General features: G+C 40.1%; 1 protein-coding gene across 1 annotated transcript in view; it reads left to right on the forward strand.

Moving 5' to 3' along the window:
- The window catches only part of srrm4 (serine/arginine repetitive matrix 4), a 259782-nt gene that overhangs the window by 211670 nt on the left and 33869 nt on the right, over nt 1-14243 (forward strand). The window lies entirely within an intron of this gene.

Here is a 14243-nt window from a genome sequence, read left to right on the forward strand (position 1 = left end):
CTTCTCTATAACTCCAATGCAGTACAACGGTGTAACTCTTATGTAACTCATACATGTTTCCCTCAAAACTTTATTGCAAACAAATTAGTAGTATATGAACATGGAGAGAGGGTTGTCTAGTCTGACTGTCATAAAAAAAAATGTTGGCAGAGGTCAAAACAGTTAATTAGTTTGCATACATTTGAGATATAAAAAAAAAAAACACATCTGAGAGCGTTGCTTTTTATCACTAATGTGTTTAAACTATGTCAGCCGGAAGGTCACTGGATGTTTCCCAACAACTTGCTTACATGTGTGAATGAAACATTATAGATTTACATTTTTGCAGTCAGGGATAGTGAGGCTGATGGGGTTATTTATTAATTGCATAGTTCCCAACAATACTGCGGTAATTTGGTTCTATGTGAAAAGAGCTGAAGTCACTTTTCAGACCTCTTCTGTTTTTCGCTCCAAACACGGCAGGATCCGACTCACCTTCTTTTAAACCCTGTCTCCTCCAGTTCCCCCGAGAACAGACAGGGGACTCCCCACTCCTGGGTCACTTTTACTTCGCCCTTCCCTCGCTACTATTTCCTCTCTGGAAAATGCGCCTATAGGATTTCTGTGTCAAAAGGAAGAGATCCAAGTTTACTACTCAGATGCGGCGGCTCTCCAGTTCACCCATGAAATGGCGATGTTTGCCAGCAAAGTGACAAAAAACATGCTGTCAAGACGCTGGCGACGTTTGAAGCAGGTGACAGGCTTTGCGCTTGATGTCACATACATGTCTTAAGGGATTATTTTTTAACATATCTTATTTCCCAATATGTCCTGCACAGTGGAAAATGAAATGAAATATGCAATTTATAATATTACATTTGTTTACCTGTGATATGAAGCAGCGATGCCTTCTATACAGTCCTCAAAATAGATCATAATTCAGAATGCTCAGTATGACTACACTGCATATCCTGAAGCACTGATGGAATCTATTTTCACATTCAACCACAACCCAAAGATAACAAGGCAGAACTTAACGCTAACGAGCTTGACCTAGTTTCTGAAAGATTTTGACAACTCGGTTTTGGTCTTTTCGTGAACATATGCTGCGTTCAAATGGAATTCATCTGTAAGAAGTTGTACGCACCATGTACTTGTCATTTAGGTGGCTAAGTCGTAAAGACACCATTGCTAGGCAACATGGACGGTGTCGAGAAGTCAAAGAGGCTAACAATTTAGCAAGCCAACAGAAGGGTAACGTAATGCAGGAAATGCAAAGGCACGGAGGGAAAAGATAAAGCCGTTGGGAAGATCAACATTTTCCTCAGACATAGGCTATTATCTAAGTTATAAAGGCAAACTCGACATGAATAAAATTACCATATAGCCTTTTAGCTTAACAAGCAAAGAAAAACTTACATGGCCTCTGGCATTTCCAAAGACGTCAGCAAACACATCAAAACTCATGAACACAAGACTTAAACTAAATTTTGAGTTCCAACGTCGTGAATACCTCACGAGGGAGCCGTTCATATGGACTCTTCTCGTGTACACGGTAGATACGATCCCATTTGAACGCAATGTTCTTGCCAACTAAAGCAACAGTTAGATATTTGGGGAAGAGAATGATAAAGTACAAGACTAATTCTTGGGCAGGAGTAGCAAAGATAAGACGCCAGGAATTCACTTTTCCTGGCCAATAATAGCTATTGTTTCGGTGGAAGTCTTACCTTTAGATTACTAAAAACAAGAATCCATCTTGTCTATCTTCAGGTTATTTGTCCAAACCAGCAGTCGTTTGGACCAATCACCGTCCTATGAAGACCAGCTGGCAGCTGCAGGTGGTTTTAGGTATAACGACCCCAAGAAGCAACTGTTTGTCCAACAACAACAATGATCATCTGTTAGTTCAAAGTTGGCTCACAAGAAACTGTAATAGGTTCATCCAATCACCTGCCAAGTAAATTTTGAAATTGCTGGTCCAAACAGTCCATCTAGTGAAGGGTTAGCCAAAATCTACCAACTGAACCAATCACAAGACACAATACACCAAGCATACGTGCCAAATTTAGGTCTCAAAATGGGGGAGGTTTTTTTTAGCAGCTCGATATTGCTGCCTAGTGACATACGCCAGTTAGTCACTATATTTGTGACATCATCATGTCATACAGTATTTGCATTCTGCCTTGTGTCAGATGGAGTCCGCCCTTTACAGCTGATTGCTTCTCTCCTCCTGTTCACATATTCAGTTTTAATACAGCTGAATTCCCCAAAAAGCTATTCTCATTGACACATTTTTTTCTGGTGTACTAAATGTGGCCCATTAAAACTACATTCAAACCAACAGTTAATTTCATGCCATTTCCAAGCTGCTGCTCTGCACTGCTTTTACAACTGCAGTTTTGTTTGACAAAATCACCAAACACATAGTTTAAATAAACTGACTGTGCTGTGATTCCAGCTGTATTTACATGTATAATAATCATGCAAAGAGAACGTTAGAAGAGACAGAATGTCTTTTGCACAACTCGTTTGTTAGTCAGCATCATTACATTACATTTAATTTAGCTGACGCTTTTATCCAAAACGACTTACAATAAGTGCATTCAACCATGAGGGTACAAAACCCAGAACAACAAGAATCAAGAAAATACAATTTCTTCAAGAAAGCCAAACTACAAAGTGCTATCAGTAAGTGTCATTTTAAGCGCTACTAAAGTGCTACTGTTCAAGGTAAAGTCTGAAGAGGTGTGTTTTTAGTTTGCGGTGGAAGATGTACAGACTTCCAGCTGTCCTGATGTCGTTGGGGAGCTCATTCCACCATTTAGGAGTCAGGACAGCAAACAGTCGTGATTTTGTAGAGTGTTTAGCTCGCAGTGAGGAGCAACAAGCCGATTGGTAGAAGCAGAGCGGAGGGAGCGGGCTGGGATGTAAGGTTGGACCATGTCCTGGATGTAGACTGGACCCGATCTGTTCGCAGCGCGGTACGCAAGTACCAATGTCTTGAAACGGATGCAGGCAGCTACTGGTAACCAGTGAAGGGAGCGGAGGAGGAGGAAGAGGAGAAGGAAGAGGAGTGGAGTAGTGGGAGTGTATTTAGGAGGTTAAAGACCAGTCGGGCTGCGGCATTCTGGATGAGCTGCAGAGGTCGGATGCACCAATGTGCATCACAAATGTTTGGTCGCAGTGGAATTTAGGTTAAAATTGTATGTAGTGTATGGATCATATGTTTATATTGTGTTTTATTGACAACCTGGCAACTTGAGTTACGTCAGGAAAACATACAAACAAATTCTTCATAATTAAGTTAATTACCTGGGAGAAACTACAAAACAAAGAGGGCACCAGGAGATGGCCTTCCAATACGGGAAAAACCCAAGAAAAAAATGGGAGTGTTTGCAGGTATGATACCAAGACCTAGGTGGCAGCACCATTTCCTAACTAATCATAGGAGATATTGTGAAACACACTATCATAAAAATACTTTTTTCAAAAAACATTGCTTTAACTGCATGATAGTGCTTAACTATGTGTTTTATTTGTTTATATTGAGTACTATTTCATTCATAAAACCTCCCCACAGTTGGTGAAGTTAGTTCATCACTTGTCATGGTCAGATAGCTGTGAACCCTACAAACTACATTCATTTGGATTCTATGGACTACAAAAAATACAAGACCATATGTGCCTGTTGCTTTACCGTTATGGCATGTATTACATCCACATCAGTATAGTGCAGTGCAGCCTGATGCTGCTGCGTGATGAATCCTTTTAAACAAAACCTTTGACATTTAGGGGGATTATCCTTTAAAAGGCTTTAAGTCATATATAAGAATACTCTTTAATTAAGCCAAGGATTTCAGGCCATGTGACCGTGATACTTTATAATTAAATGTCATTACAGTTTTCAGTTTGTCACATTAGCCTCCAACATGGAAACCAAAAGAATATCAGGACAGAGCATCCATGCAGTTTACAGCACTTAAAGGTAACTACATAAAAATGACAAGTGACATTTGGTATGTTGTTTATTTATTATTTTATTAATTTCTGTCTGTTTTCAGTACAATAAATAGGCTGAAAGACAGAAAAAAATTATAATTTTGTAAAAATCTGATTTGGAGCACCTTTGGACGAGGTTAATCCCACATTAAAAGAAGATACAAGTAAGCATAGTAAACAGGAAGACATACTTATAATCAATTAAAATACTCACATGGAAGTCTGTTTGTCAGTTTTTATTTAGTCTCATTGTTTCTTCCTGAGGAACAGAGGTTACATGGCTAAATAAATCCCTTGAGGACCTTGACAGCGTTTGCTTCCCACGCATTAAAGATAATGGAATAATTCACTTGCCCTTGAGCCCCCTCGCGATGCATCCATACAGAACTTCTTATTGGGTCGCCGGCAAATTGAATGAACCTTCTTTCCATAAAAAGGTAATGGACTCTTTCAGATAGCCCTCTAAATAACAGGGACGGTAGGGGAGGAGAGATGAACCAATTTATTATCCGACTTTGAAGAAAGTGCGTGCGGAGGGTAAGGTCACGCTCTCATTGATCACCAGTTCTTCCGTAGGGAAATGATAATTATGTGTACCAACATGGGCTGAGGTCACCTCCAACCATCATCAGGAGCAGGTCAGGAACCCTCCAGGGAGGATGTGTTTACAGCCCCGCTGGAACAGATTCAAACTGGCATTTGTCACAGAATTTGATTTATCTTATGGTGATTTGCAGATTTTTGTCTTCATTAAAAAATTCAACAGAAATTGATTCAAAGAAAGCAGTTATTCTTTTATATGTAGGCTGGTTTAAAAGTGGAGTGATATGTTGGCATGGGCGGAGAAGATGCCAAAAATATTCCACTTAAAAAGAAACACTGTTACTTTGCTGACATAAAATATTGGGTGTAAAAATGTGTCCGGCATTTCAAATGTAGTGACAGTATTTACCTACAGTCTGCATTCAGTGCAAGAGAACTAAAAGGTGTGAGAGGTTAAAGTAAAAGCTTTTAATGGGGCATGTTTCATATGAATTTTCTCCCTGCTAAAGGCTCCACATTTGGTCAGTTTGCTGTGCAGTGAGCACCTTTCTCTTTGATTGATCTGTGGTCTGTAGTATTGAAATGCATCCCATGTAGAAAAGGGTTTTCAGATGTCATGGAAACCTGCAATAAATATGTTTGTTATGCAAACCCAGTCTCACAAACCTAAATCATGGTGTTGGGCTGAAACACAAATCTCCCAATTAATTGAGAGGACAGACAGGTAATAAAGTTTCCATCTGGCATGTGTCTCTGCCGGTACAGCTTTAAGCAGAAGGAAAAAAAAACAAAGCCTGTTATTTTATTTAACGATGTGGGGTGATTGTGAAAGCTGATAGAGCTGCAAATAATGATTACTTTCATTAATCCACAATGCATCTCTCTATGAATCAATGAACTGCTTGGTTCATAAATTGTCAGAAAATAGTCAAATGCATTCATCACTATCTCCAAGAGCTCAGGGGGTGTCAACTAATGTCTTATTTAGCCCAGGCAACAGTCCAAACACAAAGACAGTGACCTTACTGCCTCAGGAAGCAGAACAAGAAAACTTCACAATTTAAGAAGCTGAAAATATTTTTATATATATATATATATATATTTGATACATGTTTGTCCGACTTGTTTCAGCTTTACCTTAAACAATATTTCATGCAAGGTTTTCCACCTTAACCTACAGAATATATATAAATATATATACAAAACAAATATATAAAATTCAATATAGTGATATTGAGGTTAAAGGACTACATGAGTTGTCGAGATAAACTTTATCATATCCTCTCTGGCTAACGAATACTTAAACAATTTAAAGTAGACAACTCAGAAACACATGCACTGACAATAATTACATTTTCTGACTTGTAAACAAGCTAAAAAGAAAACAAGAAGTACTTATTTTAAGGTCACCAGAGGTCATACACTGTTGATGCCCCGTATCTCTCTAAAGCGTGTAATACACCCGTCAATCCATTAGAAGACACCGTGTCAGTGTCACGTTCTGGCTCGCTCAGGCATGAAAAGCACATGTATGACCAGGCTTGAAGAAGGGTCATGTCATAATGTACAGAGAGATGAAGTCCATGTAGGGACGAGATCAGGGGTGGCTGGACAGAACAAACACATGCCTGGTTGACAGACTGGGATTTAGTCTGTGAGAAAGCAAAAGTCAACATTTCTTTACGTAATATAAGTAAGTTACCTACATAACATACTTTAAGTAACTCAAGTGATGAAAAAAGGGCCCTTTTTTTGTGCCTGCTTCTTCTTCAGCCATTAGAAACTGACAATACACTGCGCCACAGCGGTTTAAAGGGAATGAGAGGAGCTGATTTGACTGGTCATGATTAAAGTCAGTTGTGACACACCTTCTAATTATATATTCCTCCTACTTAACCACGGCGCCACACTGGGCTTGCGCTGCACCTAGGCAGATGAAGTTTATAAAAAAAATACTAATCCAATCCAAACAATGACCTTTTCCTAACCATAACAAGTAGATTTAGGGCCTAAACCTAACCAAACAACAAACATGTCACATGTAACCCGACCCAGGATCATACCAACGCTGTTTTTAATGCCACATTTGAAGGGTATCTTGTATTGGACTGATGGGTGTGCTACACAGGTTGATTGCTGGGATGAAATGCTTACATAATAATAATGGTGCTTACTAGATGAGGGTGCCTCCTCCGATTATAGTGTATTGTGAATGCTGCTGTGCTTATCTTTTACAAGCTAAAAGGATTTCTGTCTCAAAATCAGATCAAGTCTACTGACAGCCAGCAGCTCCCACACTGATTAGCATCATAGGGAAGAGGAGGGTGGAGGAAGGGAAAGTCAGTGGGTGTCTTGATTGCTCTCTGTTGCAGTCACATCCTACATGCCCTGCTCCATTTTTCAGATGATTATTTTAGATGTGAATGTGAGGTTGCATAGCTAATGTCTCCTTGCAAGCCAAAATTGAAAGGTACCACTTGTAACCAACACCTTTACAGACATCTGTGTACATATGCATACATGCACAGTCATGTAGACTGGGTGGTATATGTGTTTCACAGACCACTGTCAGCCAGGGAATTGAGGATCTTCCCTGTGTGAGTCGTGAGACATGGCGAGGTGTTTGAAGGTGAGGCGATACGAAAGAGCACTGTGAGGGTAGTGCTACAGCCAATGTCTAACATTTGTTCTTTAATGGCATTGGAGATAAATATGAATGGAGATAAACTGCATAGAGACACTGTGAGAGACAAAAGAAAAGCAGAGAGAGATGGGGAGAGAGATATTACACTGCGGATATGACATCCGTGGCCTCCAGGGTGTAGCGGTGGATGTGGGAGGAGGTCCTGACTGTGATACACCGCAGACAGCGGGTGTTACGAGACTCTGGAAGTTTACTCAGGAAAGTGAGACTCGGCTTCTTGGACGAGACTCAAATAGACAGAGACAGAAGGTTAAAGCAACACGGAAACAAAGTCGAACAAGCCTGGAGGTCTGATACAAGCATATGAAGAGAGCGGGGAGTTAGTTGGCTGGAGATTTCATGTGATGCCATCCACCGAGGCACATTTATAGCATCAAAAATAAAGGTGGTGGATCTGCTGGATCTGTTGGATGCTGTGCCTCCATCTGCCTGTGCGGCACACCTGGTAGGTGGCAAAGACGGAGCAGTAATGAGAACATGAGGACGGATCATGGGGATAGCTCACCTGCTCGTGTATCCACGCCAAAACCAGCAAGAGAAGACAGAGTGCATCGTGTGAAAACTAGAATGAGAAAAGGGAAGGAGAAAAAGACAAATGTCAGGTAATTCAAGCTTTATGTTTTGAAGCCTTTCTGGTGATGGTACTATTTTTTATAACATATTTTTTTATTTTATATATGCACTTCTTTTTATCTGGCAAGCAGCTCAATTTCAGCAGATATTATGTTTCTGTTGCTAATAATAATGTTTTTGTCTTAACTTCAATTTAGTAAGATTTCTGAAGTGCAAAGTAATTTTAACCTTTTCAAAATGTAACTTTTATTCAATGTCCTTTGTATTGGACAGTAGGACTTGCTGACGGTCATTCTTAACCTATTTCCATACTTCAGGAAGCAAAGGGAGGCAGAGAAGATTTTACTCAGAATTGTGGAAAGAGACTTCGAGCTGTCAGGAAATTAGGTGGAGGAGGGCCAGACAGTAGAGCAAGAAGGTGGAAGTCCAGAGGAGGACACATCAGCTTTTGAGAGAGACTGAGCAGGGATCCGGATGTACTGGGTGGCGAAGACAAGGGTCCATTATGAGATGTTGTTTTTAAAATTACATTTTAGTGTTCAGACGTGTCTCCTTCATCGAACATCAAATTAACATTAAATGAAAATAAATTTGAACAGAAATACACGTGAAAAATAATAAAATACCATTACGATCTGTCATCAACAGACCTGAAGAAAAAAAAAATGTAAAAATAGTATTTTAGAATTGTTTCTTTCAACCTCAATACTTAAATGATCTAAAAACATTCTAAATTGCAAACAATTTTTTTCCTCTGGGTCTCAGAAGGATACAATCTTCCGCCTCTTTGTTTGATGTTTTCTGGCGGGGATGTAATATATTATAAACATGACAATTTGTAATTATATCAGAGCAAAGAACGTGACACAAGAAAGAGTGAAAACACTCCAGAAACCATCTGTTCCTTCATTCTTAAGCCTCACTCCTCCCTATATTAGACTGCTTCTACAGTATGAGGGGACATCAATCCACAGGGAGGAGAAAAGAAGGAAACATCCTGGTCCACTTTCTCTTCTATTGACATTGATTATCTAATGAGGGAACATATATTGTGAAAGGCGGTCATAAGCATAAGGCTTCATGAATAATTCACACAGCTGTTTTGCATAAGAAAGGGATTCACAGCTGAGGAAGACGTCGAAGAAAGTCGAGGAACATGTTTTATCCACTCTGAACCTGTTGTCTAATTACCAGCATGCATCTAGATCTTGTCAGGAGTCTCCTCACTCTCTCTTCCACACCGAGGTACCGATGGGCCCGTTGAGCTTCATGCTGCCTGCTGTGGCCGGCTGCAAACCTGATATGTTTACTGACACAAATTAGGGTGGAACTCCAGCAGCTCATTAGGACAGAGGGAGGAGATTGAAATACCGAAGTGCAGGGTCCCAATCTGTTTGCCCGTCGAGGTCCGTGCATCCAGACAGGTGTGTGGAGAAACCATTAAGTTAATGCAATGAATTATTCTCACTGGGCAGCTACAAGGAATTGTGATGGCGGATAATTGGAGGCTGAAGTGGGGAATGGCAGCTCAGGAACACATGTAGCTATGGCTGCTGGTCTGTCAAAGCAGATTTTAAATTAGCTTCAGTGTCATTGAAAAAGTTATTTACGGTTTTCTTTGTTGTTGCTGGTAAATAATATTTGTTTAATTGGCTGATTAAGTCTCAGCCAGATGGCAGTTCTATTTCATTTCTGTTCTCTCAATTAATTGGGAGAGGTGTGCTGCAAAACTTCTCTGTTTAGTTTCTCGTAGAAAACACAGTTCTTGCTCACAGACCCAAATTCACATTTAAAAGGGATCCACCCCAGAGCACATCTGTCAGCTGGGTGTTGGAGTGGTGAAATTAGATTTGCAGAGACAATTTCCCCCTAACTTTTTCTGAAAGACGTGACTCTTTGTCTTCTTCTTTGGTCAAACTCTGCCGGAGCGCCTCCTGCCAGTCATCCAGAGCCTTGTTCCTCGGCAGCTTCCTCGTGCTGCGTTCTTCATCTCTGGTGTCATAGTTGTGCTAATTAAACACAGGGTGCACAATGATTATTGCTGGCTGCACTCCACATACATTAGCATCTGCAGAAGCCTCTTCAGTAATCTCCTTCACACAGGAAAGAAGTGCAATGAGGAAGTGTGGCTCACAGGCTGCTAATTAAACCCAACTATGCCCACTTCCCTCCCTGCGCCTTTACACAAAAGAACCCTCTAATCACTTCTAACTCAATTTGGAAGCAAGTAATTGATGCACACGTAAGATTTATGATGCATGAAAGAGGAGAAGCCCCACCAGTTTAGATGTTAACAATCTGTGCCAAGGGAACCGTGTGACGATTCGGCTTCTGAAATAGCATGGTTGGTTTTGACCACGGCGGAATGACGATGAGGACAGGGATGTTGTTGATGATGGTGACAACAGCAGTAGGGTGTTAACATTCATATGAGGTTGCAGGCAAATCAGTTGTCAGGGGAGCTTTGTTGGGCATGTTGCTGTTTGCTGTTGAGCAGTCTCTATTCCCACGTTAAAACCCCTTTCTTTTGGAATTTACTTCGTCTGCACGCCCCACCGTGGAATATACCTCGCCTGATGGGCCAAAGTGACTCGTAACAGGAATGAAATGTAAAACAGCGGCTACAGGGAGTGATGCCATCATCTTCACAGCTTCAAGCAGCAGCCTCCCCTTCGCAGGGAAAGTGCTGCAGCCACATTTCACATGTCACAATCCGATGATACATGTTCTACTCTGATCACACTCAGCATGTCGTATGATGTTATTCAGCCGTTAACGCACCTCAACATTTCCTCCTACACGTTCTCCCCTCTGCTCAGCCTGAAGTCGCTCCTGTAATGAACCAAAGCGCTAACAGCTCTTGTGAATTTGAGCACTAACACTGTGGTTTGATTTGATTTTAGCTCTACAGAGAGAAGGCAAATAGAGAGAGCTGCCAATGCAATCCAGCAGGTTTACCCGTCAAGTGAAGCCTTTAGGCTATAATTCACTGGCTAAAATATTACATTTATTTTCATCTTCCAGTTGATATTACAGTTACCATTTACATAACTCTGGAGAGGAACAGATATTTTACTTTTAATGAGGAGATCTTTAGTACTAAAGCTGAGGATAGAGGGGTTTCATTTCACTGATGCTCCAGTGTTTTTTCGAGTAATGTTTTTTAATAAATTATAAATTATTACCTCCTTAAACTAAGGCTAATAGCTTTTTTTAAAATATTATTTTGTATTACAATAGCCGGTTCTTGACTTAATGTGCGGTATTTTAAGATCATTCTTATCCACTGTCTGTTTTGACAGTGCTTGTATGGAGGAATTTCTGTAATGTTTGTGTTGTAGAATTTTCAAAAGCAATATGTTCTTGCTTACTTTTTATATGCCAAGTTTTAAGCCTCTGAAAACTTTTTCTTCAAACGAAATAGTTGTGGCTAAATAGGAATCAAGTAGGTTAAGACATCTTGAACAGCGTCCTAGATTGGTTTACCTGCACCCAATAGAGTAAAACTACTGTAATGTGCTTCTGATGTGTATTGAGTGAGTGTGTCTACTTTGTTAAAGAGTAAAGACTCTCAAACTACGTGTAGTATCACTTATGAGTACCTTTAAACTCACAGAAGAACTCAACATTAATAACCAGTAGACATTTTTAAGGTTGTAAAATATCAAAATGTGAAGGTTAATTACCCAAAAGCAGGCATACACGAATATCAAAATCAAACCGATCAATTTATCTTTCGTGCGAATACCAATTAAACAAAAACACCAGTTATATATTTTACTCTTTTCCCTTTTGAATTCGGTAATCTACTAGAAAACTAAATAGAGAGAATGTGGTTATTATTTATCAGATATATTTGCTGCATTAATTTGTTGTGAGGTAGAGTATTTATCGTCTAAGACATACAGTTGATTAAAAATTGTATTTGAGCCCAATTTGACTTGATCTTACACATTTATTTCAAATCAATGAGGCTTGTAACTAAATCCACACTGGTGGATGGAGGAAACCAGGTTTTGCTCCTAAAGAGCAGCCGTGTTAGGACAGAGTGCAGAGGTCAGAGGTCAGAGGTTTCGTTCTGTAGCGATCCAGACAACTTCACCTGATCTCAGCCATGAAGCTTGTTTTTATATTGTAAGTCTTTTAAGAATCTCTTGAAGGAGCAGTGTCGAGCAGTGTAGTGGCATTTAGCTGTGAGTTTGCAGGTTACAACAGTGGAAAGTGGTCCTGGATGTGACTGGAGATGGTGGAGTGGTTAATATTCTGTATGATGACACTTAATTACAGCTTCACACTCCCACAGGTTTCCTGCTGGTTTGAAGCGGCCCGTGGTCGAGCTTGTTGTGAGATAGAATGATCGCTTTGGGTGCGTGAATTCACTCAAGTCCAACACAGCCTCAATCATGCTGGTGTTATAAGCGAGAATTCACAATTTCTATTAAGATTTCTGACATATTCAGAGCTTTCTAATCAACCTGAGTAACCTTTGCTTGGAGTTACAGTTGGGAGGAAAACACTTCCCTGGCCGGAGGTGGCGGTCTGAGCCAATCGACTCATTTGTTCTGTTTGAAAGTGATTGCTACCGAGTGGAGTCTGCTTTAATTTGATTGATGTGCGGTTCACCAAGCGGTGGATTTGGTTGTAATTACTCTTTGTGCTCACCGTGATAAGGAAATTAATCAAGCCATTATGTTGCTCCCATTTTATCATCAGGACACAATAATTGAATAAACCAACCTCACTTGTCTTCAAAGTCACTCCGGCCTGCACCATACTCACCCGCTGGAAAGGTAAAGGGCTCGCTGTTGCTGATTGGCTGATAGGGAGGCGAGGATATGGTGATGGTGACATTCTGATTGGAGTAATACACGCCCGTTCTTCTAATTTAATCACAAAGCCACGTTATCAACTACGCGGAGTGTATACAACCAAACAAGCTGCTTTGTTTTTAGCAAAAATCTTTTACTTTATTGAGAGTTGTAAGTGGAAGTATCAACACCACACTGGAAAATTACTCTATCACAATGAATAAAAAACTTTATGTAACTACTTAAAACTAGTAATAGTACCAAAGTATCAAGACTAAAAGCACTCTTTACTGACATGTTAGTATATACTACCTGTAAATAATGCAATATGTAATATGTTCATAGTAATGCATCAACGTGTGAGCAACATAAATCTGAGGGCTCGTGGCATAATTAGTAAGGTAGAGAAGAAGATAACAAACGAGGTTGTGCACACAGGTAGTGTTGTCGGACTGCCACTGCTTCTGTCTTTTTATATTATTTAACAAAGCATAATTATAATGAGCACGAGTTCCCTTTTTGAATGTTGTAAAATAGAAGTATAAATTGGAAATACTCAAGTAAAGCACCTCAAAACTGTATTTAAATATAGCGCTTGAATGAATGAATGTACAGTTGATCATCATTAACACTGTTCCTTCGCACACCGCACGCAGCTCTTCGGTGTTAAAATAATTCATTTATAGATAAATCATGAACCTTGAAATTAAAAAGAAAACATCTCATTGTTACATAATTGGAGCCTAATGTACTGTCAAAGCTCTGCGCTCAAGTTGGATGTTCGATTTCGGAGAAAACTGGCAAAGACGGAAAATTGCCCGGAGCCACTGATACCTCCTAGTTGGGACTGAACAGCCATTAAATCTTTGATGTTCACTTCTATCATTCTACCTTCCCATCATGCATTGTAAGCAAGAAGAGGCGGCCAATTTGGGAATGATCTCAACCGCCCAAAAGGATTTGCATCCATCGCTGCAATTTATTCTGGCAGGAGGAATGTCACCAAAAATCTATTACCCATCTGCGCACGTTTGGGAGAAAAATTGCTTCCCTTGGGACGAGAATACACGAAGTGATTTTCTTAAGCCCTAAGAAATGAAACAACAGTTTAATACGGACAGACATGTTCCAGGGGACATGACAACCCTCGTAATGTCTTCACAAAAGCAGCTATGAAAACTGGATTCATTTCCTGGCAACATAACTGTCTTAGAGTCTAATATCTTATTAAACACCCCGGCTCATCCAGAAGCTAATTTAAATGAGTACCTCCCAAATTTCCAAATGTCATTTCATGATTCGGAAGCCTTTAGTACACAAACCTATTGACATTTTCCTGAAGTTCTGAAGGCTGTTCTAATGATCGAGTGGTTGGAGCTTTTGCTCATGTGCCTAATTGATTGAGACTGCTTAATTGCAAGCGGTGTTTGTGTGTTTCTTCTGCTGAATGACTGCCTCAAAATCTCTTAACATTTAATCAATAACACTTGAACTAAAAGGATCCACTTCCACATTGCTCTGAAAAGTTTAATCAGGTTCTGAGTGCCCCGAGGCCATGTGAGCAATGTGTTTCATTCACTTTGTGTGTGTTTAATTGCTCGCTGGTGTCCTTTGGGTGGTGATAAAGTTGGTCT

Source organism: Brachyistius frenatus, unplaced genomic scaffold, assembly GCF_029030835.1.
Source record: "Brachyistius frenatus isolate BFR_SWC_R1_liver_20210118 unplaced genomic scaffold, ASM2903083v1 Contig_156, whole genome shotgun sequence".
Lineage (NCBI taxonomy): Eukaryota > Metazoa > Chordata > Actinopteri > Embiotocidae > Brachyistius > Brachyistius frenatus.